The sequence below is a fragment of the Ictalurus furcatus genome, chromosome 5, assembly GCF_023375685.1.
Source record: "Ictalurus furcatus strain D&B chromosome 5, Billie_1.0, whole genome shotgun sequence".
Lineage (NCBI taxonomy): Eukaryota > Metazoa > Chordata > Actinopteri > Siluriformes > Ictaluridae > Ictalurus > Ictalurus furcatus.
The window spans coordinates 19,211,338-19,221,256 of record NC_071259.1 but is presented as its reverse complement, the minus strand read 5'-3'; the positions used below and the strand labels follow the sequence as shown (position 1 = coordinate 19,221,256).

Sequence of the window (9,919 nt, the reverse complement as noted above, 5' to 3'; positions counted from 1 at the left end):
GTGACGCATCCATTACGAATTTCTTGTAAAGCTGGTTTTACTGTTATAGATGACCCCAAATTTTGGTCAAAATCTATAGCAAATTGTACAATAACATGCTCTCCATGTTAGATTATACATCTAGTGAAAGAAATTACTACATTCTGCTTACGTCAATCAGTGTGATACAGGATTTTGCAGAAAACTGGGTTCCCTAAAGAAACATTCTTGAAAATAAGCTTGAGGCATTAAGGATATACTTCTGTCCATTAGTATGTTTTGTTTACGTTTCACCATTGCCACTATAGTATTGGTAGCTGTCCCAGTGAGTTTCACATAATCTAATGTCTTCCTCATATTGGTGGTTGTAGCAGCAGAGACTTTTATCAAAATTTCCAACACTGCCAGAACTTTGTTGTTGGCTGTCTCTGGTCTCAATGGCATTACATCTGCCACCTGTGAGCATCTCACATCATACATTCTAAGACCGCTGACTGCTCACAAACAAAGAATTCGAAAGCTAAACTGACTTTCTACTGTATGATTTTTGGCTGGATTTTCCTGTTGCAGACAAAAATTACACATCATAAAAGAATTCTTGGGTCGTGAGTTGAGTTCAGTGGTTTTTTAAAGACAGTGTGAAAAAAACAGTGTAAGAGTGGTTAAAGGCAGAGCTAGCTTAATAGATCCATCATTCATTGTTTGTTAGTTTAGACGTGATGTGTTTAGAAATAAAATGCATTCCATGTCTATAAGGCAGAGTAAGGAGCCACATTTATTGTCAGGCAAATCCCAGTCAAAGCAGTCCAGGTCACTACCAAAAGACACTTGACAGACAGACAAATCCAAAACAAGATCCAAGATGTAATCAAGAGGCAAAGCACAGTCAAAATACCAGAGCTCTAAATAACCTGCAAGAAGTTGGCCCCCCACCCAACGCAAAACGTCGGCAAAATAGTCACAATCGTTTGTGCTGGTTTGTGCCGTAAAAAATTTCGTTTGTGCTGCTTTGGTTCTGGAGATATTAAAAGAATATTTATAGGTCATTCTGGGGTCACTCAGCCCCCCACATGCTCCAAATTCACCCCAAACAGTCTCAATTGTTTGTACTCCATTTGTGCCATAACTTTTCTCCATGGATGATTTTCCCCACCCGTATTACGTCAAGTCCTGCCTTCTTCGCTATGGTTGGCTGCTCACAAAAGATTGCATAATAGAAATCGAACATCGAACGTAACTGTTGCACGGTAACCGTTTACGTCACAGACGTCATGATGTTTGATAACCATGGTAACGAGATGCTTAGTCTACATACAGTTTAAACTAACCTGCGTGAAGTTGGCCCCCCACCAAAAAATTATGGCAGAATACTTTGTTTTGATAAAATAGCGTTGAGTGTTTTGTGTTTGCGTTAACAAATCGAATGCTGTAAACTCATTTTATCTTCATTTTTTGTGTGTGGTAAGATAATATTTTTGAGTCATGGCGTTCACTGCGGCAGGGAAGCAGAGAGTACCGAAAGTGGCAAAGGTGAAGAATAAAGCCCTGGCTGAGGTGCAGATCACAGCCAAGCAGCTGCTCCGAGAAGCCAAGGAACGAGAACTTGGTCTACTCCCCCCCTACCCAAACAGAAGATCACTGATGAAGAGGAGTTAAACGATTACAAATTACGAAAACTCAAGGGATTTGAAGACCATATCAGAAAGAACAGGACTGTCATAAGAAACTGGATCAAGTACACACAATGGGAGGAGAGTCTGAAGGAAGTGCAGAGAGCTTGTTCTATCTACGAGCGAGTGTTGGACGTGGATTACCAGAATATCATACTGTGGCTGAAATACACCGAGATGGAGATGAAGAACCGACAGGTCAATCACGCCTGCAACATCTGGGACTGAGCCATAACCATCCTGCCTTGAGTCAACCAGTTCTGATATAAATACACCTACATGGAGGAGAAGCTGAGGAACATAGCAGGCTGCAGGCAGGTGTTTGAGTGCTGGATGGAGTGGGTGCCGGAGGAGCAGGCATGGCACTCTTACATCAACTTTTTGCTGCGCTATAAGGAAGTGCAGAAAGCCTGCTGCATTTATGAGAGATTTGTGATGGTCCACCCCGAAGTGAAGAACTGGATCAAATACGTCTGCTTCGAAGATCAACACATTGCGCATGCGAGAAAAGTGTACAAGAGGGCTGTCGAGTTCTTCGGCAAGGAATATATGGATGAAAACCTCTTCGTGGCTTTCGCTAAATTCGAGGAAAAACAGAAAGAGTTTGAGGGTATTCGGGTGATCTATAAGTATGCCCTGGACAGAATCCCCAACAGCAGGCCCAGGAGCTTTTCAAGAACTACACAGTGTTTGAGAAGAGGTTCGGAGACAGGAGAGGAATCAAGGACGTCATCGTCAGCAAGAGGAGATTTCAGTATGAGGAGTAAGTTAAGGCAAACCCACACAACTACGACAGCTGGTTCGATTACCTGCGGCTGGTGGAGAGCGATGTCGACACGGTCCGAGAGGTGTACGAACGAGCAATCGCCAACGGTCCCCCATCACAGAGAAGAGACACTAGAGACGCTACATTTACCTGTGGACCACCTACGCTCTCTTTGAGAAGCTGGAGGTCAAGGACCCTGAAAGGACGAGACAGGTGTATCAGGCGTGTCTGGAGCTCATCCCTCATAAAAAGTTTACCTTTGCTAAAATCTGGCTGCTCTACGGCCAGTTCGAATTCCGCCGGAAGAACCTGCAGAATGCCAGAAGATGCCTGGGCACAGGCATTGGGAAATGCCCAAAAAACAAGTTGTTTAAGGGCTACATCGAGTAGGAGCTGCAGCTCAGAGAGTTCAACCGTTGCAGGAAGCTCTACAAGAAGTACCAATAGTTCAGCCCGGAGAACTGCACCGCCTGGATCAAGTTTGCCAAGCTGGAGACGATCCTGGGAGAGATCGAAAGAGTGCCATATTCGAGCTGGCTATCGGTCAGCCTCGCCTCGACATGCCAGAGCTGCTCTGGAAATCTTATATGGACTTTGAAATTGAGCAGGAGGAGTATGAGAACACGCGTGGGCTTTATAAGGGGCTCTTGCAGCGCACACAGCACATCAAGGTATGGATCAGTTATGCACAGTTTGAGCTGTCGATTGAAGGTGAGGAGCGACTGCAGCGGTGCAGGCAGGTCTACGAGGAAGCTAACCGCGGCCTGCGCATGTGTGAGGAGAAGGAGGAGAGGCTCATGCTGCTCGAGGCATGGAATGATTTCGAGCAGGAGTTCGGCACCGTGGCCAACAAGGACCAAGTAAGGAATCTCATGCCCGAGAAGGTGAAGAAGAGGAGGAAGCTCACGGCAGAGGATGGGTCGGACGCAGGATGGGAAGAATATTACGACTACATCTTCCCGGAGGATGCCATGGCCAAGATGTGGAAGAAGCAGCAGCAGCAACAGGACAAGCCTCAGAAGGAACAAGAGACAGAATGTGTTTTATAAATAAAATTTACTTACTTTTGATCTTTTGTTAAATTAATCTCGAAACTTGAAGGATCTGGAGAGATTTGTATGGAGGAACGGTCTCAGATCCCTTGTCATGTATTCTCCAAACTCATCAGGCATTATAGAAGACTCAGATCTGTTATCTTAGCAAAGGGAGGTAGCATTAAATATCGACTAAAATGTGCCAATCATTGTTGCACACCTATATATTTTATTTAAAAGACTTTTATTTTGATAAACCTGTGTTGTGTTTGCAATTGTTTGATATCCACGAGAGCAGAGTATTTTTGTGAATTTTTTTTAACAAAAAGGTTGAAATGTTAAACAACAAAGACAATTTTTCACAACCTTATTTACTCATATTTACCAAGGGTGCCAATATTATTGGAGGGCACTGTATACAGTTGTGTGCTGGAGTTCATTTTCTTCTGTGTTTCCATGTGGCTGTGTGTTCCTGATTCTGAGGGGATTATCTGTGCATGATGGTTGTTCCATCCACAGGTTGATTTGTCGGCTTCTGCTTGGCCAGGTGGTCTGACTGGCATGAAAATGACAGAACACTATATGCGAAAATAATTTCTGGAGATGTAACTAAAAATGAAAGATTGCCATCTGTCCCATTCACTAACATGGGAATAGGTGGGGTTAAAAATTATATATCTATTTTTGAAAACACACATGCAAACACACACACACATATAGGTTAGTTTGGCCTTTGTGAATTCCTTGCATTGATTTCTGTACACTGTGGCTACTTAATACTGCCTACACTTACACCTAACCAGGGGTAGGACACCTGCTGCTTTGCCCATTGATGTCCATAATGGCAATGCTGATCGTGTGATCAGCATGACCCTAGAGTTGCACTCCAATTAACAATGTGAGTGTGGTGAGTTTATTAGTTAAACTGTATGAATGCGGTCATATTGTATATAGTATTAAACACCCTTTTAAGAATTCATGCAATAGAGCTGTATGCCACCTAGCCTAAAAGCCAACTCGCAGCACACCCCTTCCTGGAGATTTTTTTTGTTAATGCACACTCCCTTTATCAGTTCATCAGTTTCTGTATTCTCATGCATGTAAGTGATGCATATACTACGTAATAATCAGTGTGAACTCAAGGGATAAGTCATCCCGCATTGCTCATGATGTTTATGTGACGCATCCATTACGAATTTGTTGTAAAGCTGGTTTTACTGTTATAGATGACCCCAAATTTTGGTCAAAATCTATAACAAATTGTACAATAACATGCTCTCCATGTTAGATTATATATCTAGTGAAAGAAAATTACTACATTCTGCTTACATCAATCAGTGTGATACAGGATTTTGCAGAAAACTGGGTTCCCTAAAGAAACATTCTTGAAAATAAGCTTGAGGCATTAAGGATATACTTCTGTACATTAGTATGTTTTGTTTACGTTTCACCATTGCCACTATAGTATTGGTAGCTGTCCCAGTGAGTTTCACATAATCTAATGTCTTCCTCATATTGGTGGTTGTAGCAGCAGAGACTTTTTATCAAAATTTCCAACACTGCCAGAACTTTGTTGTTGGCTGTCTCTGGTCTCAATGGCATTACATCTGCCACCTGTGAGCATCTCACATCATACATTCTAAGACCGCTGACTGCTCACAAACAAAGAATTCGAAAGCTAAGCTGGCTTTCTACTGTATGATTTTTGGCTGGATTTTCCTGTTGCAGACAAAAATTACACATCATAAAAGAATTCTTGGGTCTTGAGCTGAGTTCAGTGGTTTTTAAAAGACAGTGTGAAAAAAAACAGTGTAAGAGTGGTTAAAGTCAGAGCTAGCTAAATAGATCCATCATTCATTGTTTGCTAGTTTAGACGTGATGTGTTTAGAAATAAAATGCATTACATCTCTGTAAGGCAGAGTAAGGAGCCACATTTATTGGCAGGAAAATCCCAGTCAAAGCAGTCCAGGTCACTACCAAAAGACACTTGACAGACAGACAAATCCAAACAAGATCCAAGATCCAAGATGTAATCAAGAGGCAACACACAGTCAAAATACCAGAGCTCAAAATACCATCAAAGTCAAAAGGGCCGGACAGAGGTAAAAGGCATACACAAAATAACTATCCAAAAGTAAATGGCTCAGAACTCACAAAGCTGGAAAACTGTATGGCTTCACAAAAGATAAACAAGTCAATGTGCTTTTTATAGTATGCAAACAGGAAATGAATGGAGTAACCAAAGGCGGAGTTCAAAATTCAGGAGCGGGCGCCGTCTGGCAGTCTGGAGGGAAAATGTCCAGGTTGGATGTTATAATGCCATTGATTAAACAGTATATTATCTAGGCTTTGTTGCTAGAATTTGAGTAAAATATAGGTTAGTTCACTTTTCAGCTTAAAGTTAAAAATTTATTTTATTGTGTGTATCACAAGATATTAAAATGTATTATATATAATGTATATAATTTGATACATCATATAATGGTGTTGTTTTTTTATGTAAGGAAAGAAACATTTTATCTGGATTATTAGAGAATTATTATTCTATAAAAATGTTCCAAAGTTCTTTATTTGTGTTATATCAAAGTGATTTGCAAATAATTGTTTTTATTTATTTATTACTGAACCACACAAGATGCTTTTTAACTGTTTATAGTTACATTTAATGATGTGGAATGTCCATGAGACAAGTTAGTTCCTGTTATCACTGATATTATAGCAGCTATAGTTGTTCCTTCACCAGCATGGAAAGTGCAACGTCCTTTGTCCTGAAGACTCTTTTGTGGCAGAGAATTTTGTGGCAAAGAATAACATGTTAGAGCAAGCACATTAATATAAACCTGTGATTTGAACTGTCAGACATATCCTTGTCCGCACATTTGGTCCACACCAAAATATAAAAGCAAGACCACCCAACCCCCATGCAGTCACCCTCCACCCCCCACCCAAAAACAGAACGCACAGACACACACGCCCACACACACACACACTCACACACACACACACACACAAACACACACACATACACACACACACGTCTGTTATATCCCTACAATCTGGAAGCATTACCAAGTTCCACAGGGACAGCTCTGCAGGCCCCAGAATTCCCAGAGCAGTCCTGCAGTACAGTCCAGATCCTTTAAACAGTCTTCTCATTGTGCTAGTCTTTGACCCTCAACCTCACTCTGATTGCTTACTTACCATGTTATAGACTGTACGTGCATAATATCAGTTAAATGTGGGGTGTGTGGCTGTGCTACCTCTGTAGCAGTGGCTAACTTCCATGTGGATGGGGAAAAATGAGCATTTAAAAGTGTTACATCTCAGTTATTGACAGTAAATATCTACTAGTGGAACAAATAAATGGTATTCGTTTTACGTAGCATTTATTTAGTTTTTCAGCTGAGCTTTCAAAGATCACCAGTACCTAACACTATTCATCAATCAAACAGTTCTTGCAAGAAATAGCAAGGTAAAGTAACATATATACTACTGTATGTATGACAATATGTTACTGGTTAAAATGTTGGGTGTATTTCTGTTTTGAAGTAACGTTTGCTCAATCGTGGTTATAATGGAAACAGAAAAGCCACCAATAATATTGAGGATGGCAAAACACATTTGAAACATGCATTTATGTATAATACATATAGCAGATTTTGAATGGTTATTGTACTGACAATGTACTGCAATAGTGTATTATTATACTGTACATGATTTTAATTTACACATGCATAAAGGTCTACAGCAGTGCCCAAGATATGTGGCACAACATTTTTTGAAGTTGAGAAAAGAGGGCAAATCAATCAGAGCCATCGCACAAGCATTGGGCATGGCCAATACGAAAATTTGGAAAAGAAATAAACCACTAGTGTGCTAACAAATAGACATTAAACAGGTCGGCCAAGGAAAACAACAGCAGTTTATGATAGAATCATTGTGAGAGCTGTGAAGAAAAAAACCAACCCAATACCAATAACAACACTCAGTGACATCACCAACAATCTCCACAAGGCAGGGGTGAAGGTATCACAATCCACCGTTCAAAGAAGACTTTGAGAGCAGAAATGTAGAGGCCATACCACAAGATGCAAACCACTCATCAGCAGTAACAATCAGAAAGCCAAATTGGAAGTCATAAAAATTTTGCAACCAAGATTAACCTCTACCAAAGTGATGGAAAGGCCAAAGTGTTGAGAAAGAAAGGATCTGCTCATGATCCAATGCATACAAGCTCATTGGTCAAGCATGGTTGAGGAAGTGTGATGGCTAGGGCATGCATGTCTGCTTCTGGAACAGGCTAACTAGTCTTTATTGATGATTTACCTAGCAGCAGAATGAATTCAGAAATCTACATAAACATTGTGAGCCAATTTACAGAGAAATGCATCCTAACCGTCTAATTGGGATGAAGTTCATCATGCAGAAAGACAGTGACCCAAAACTCACTGTCAATACAACAAAGGACTTCATCAGGGGGAAAAACTGGAAGGTTTTATACTGGCCAAGTCAATCACCAGACCTTAATCCAGTTGCGTATGCATTTCACCTCCTGAAGAGGAGACTGAAGGGAGAAACCACCCGAAACAATCAACAACTGAAAGAAGCTGCAGTACAAGCAACACAAAAGAAGAATGCAACAGTGTGGTGGTCAGTGGGTCGCTGGTTTGATAGCAAGTGATATGCAACCAAATATTAAGTGTTATTTACTTTAATTTACTTTAAGACTATTTGTTCCAATAGTTTTCCTCATCTAAAGTTTGGGTGGTCTGCCACCAAAGGTGCCATGTTCTAAGTTGTTTAACACATCTAGATGTAAATATCAGGAAATGAAAGCTGAAATTCTGATCTATCGTTTCATATTCATCTTTTGATCTCAAACCCAAATGTCTTCAGTGTACAGCAAAAAATTAAAGAATGCCAACACATTCAGAGGGGACCGTATTACACACAGATATACTGTATGTGTTTGTCTCTGAATATAGTATATAGTATATGACTGTAGTTTTATATGACATCAAATACTTAAGTACCATTTGTAGAATTTTTGTAGACTTCTTTTCACAAAAGTAAATCATGCCTGCTTAATTATGAACTACAGTACCTATCAGAATGTCATGAAAATGACACAGGTCCATATGAAACAACTTTCTTTTCGAAGCAGTGCCACCTAATGGTTATATAAAAGATGGAAACTGCGCCTAAAGTCCGCCTTTGTGCTCAATGCTATTAAGAGATTCGGGGTCACATTTTCATTCTGAAAGCACCTCCTTGTCATATCTCTTATACAGACTTCCTCTACTACATTGCATATGTATAAAATAGAGCTAATAGATGACCCAGTTTTGTTAGATATGTTATAAAACGACAAACTGTAATGAGTAAATAAGTATTTTAAATGTCAGTGTTCTATGGAAAGCTTTCAGCACAGACATTCCTAACACAATTTGTATAGGGGTTTGAACAAAAGGCTTTCACAAAGCATGACGTAATCGCCTAGAACGTAATGTCTATTATTTTAAAAAACGGAAGCAGCACAAACGGAGCACAAACGATTGAGACTATCTGGGATGAATCTGGAGCATGTGGGGGGCTGAGTGACCTCATAATGACCTATAAATATTCTTTTAATATCTCCAAATACGAAGTAGCACAAACGGAGCACAAACAAACGAGCCTATTTGGAGTGAACTTGGAGCGTGTGCGGGCTGGTGACGTCACCGCACCATAATTCAATGTCTAATATTTTTTAAAACGAAAGCAGCACAAACGAAACTTTTAGTGGCACAAACCAGCACAAACAATTGAGACTATTTTTCCGACGTTTTGCGTTGGGGGTGCAATTTCACGCAATGAAATGATCAATTTAAAAAAATTGCAATTGTCCTACTTAATATCCTAGGAATTATTCCCAGTGTCGCCAGGTTTGGTAAAAAAAACAAAAAACAAAAAACAAACAAACAAACAAAAACTGTTTAGGAAAAGTGCGTGTCTTTAACTATGCTGCGCTGAATACATTGTATTACTTTAATTTAAAACATTACATTGAAAATATAAATTATGATAATTATGTACTTTAAAAGCAACGAGAAAGATTTTGGTGAAAGTGCTGCTCCGGTTGCGCAGATGCACAAACAAAACGCCGGATTTCTCTCTTTGGTACCTTTTACCTTGATGGACCAAGCTAAATGCTAACCAGTAAAACTGAATTCTGTGCTCCAAAAACGTGCTGGACTGGTGTTTAAGAGGGCGAATATGAGGAGCAGTGATTCTTCCATCGACCTGCATTGACTCTAATGTTTCTACAGGATGCTGCTGCAAGCTATTTAACTTTAGCAAGTACCAGTGCTAGATGCTACTCAGCTAAGTGACTCAAAATGAGATATTAGAGATCATTTAAACGTTATATTTTTATTACTAGATATCAACAGAATTGCGCGAGAGCTACGTCAGTGCACTTTTCTTATAAT

At 40.1% G+C, this 9,919-nt stretch overlaps 1 pseudogene; it reads left to right on the top strand.

Annotated features, from left to right (window-relative positions):
- The first annotated feature begins 1,210 nt into the window (after nt 1–1,210).
- Nucleotides 1,211–3,464, top strand: LOC128608268 (crooked neck-like protein 1; annotated as a pseudogene).
- The last annotated feature ends 6,455 nt before the right edge of the window (nt 3,465–9,919 follow it).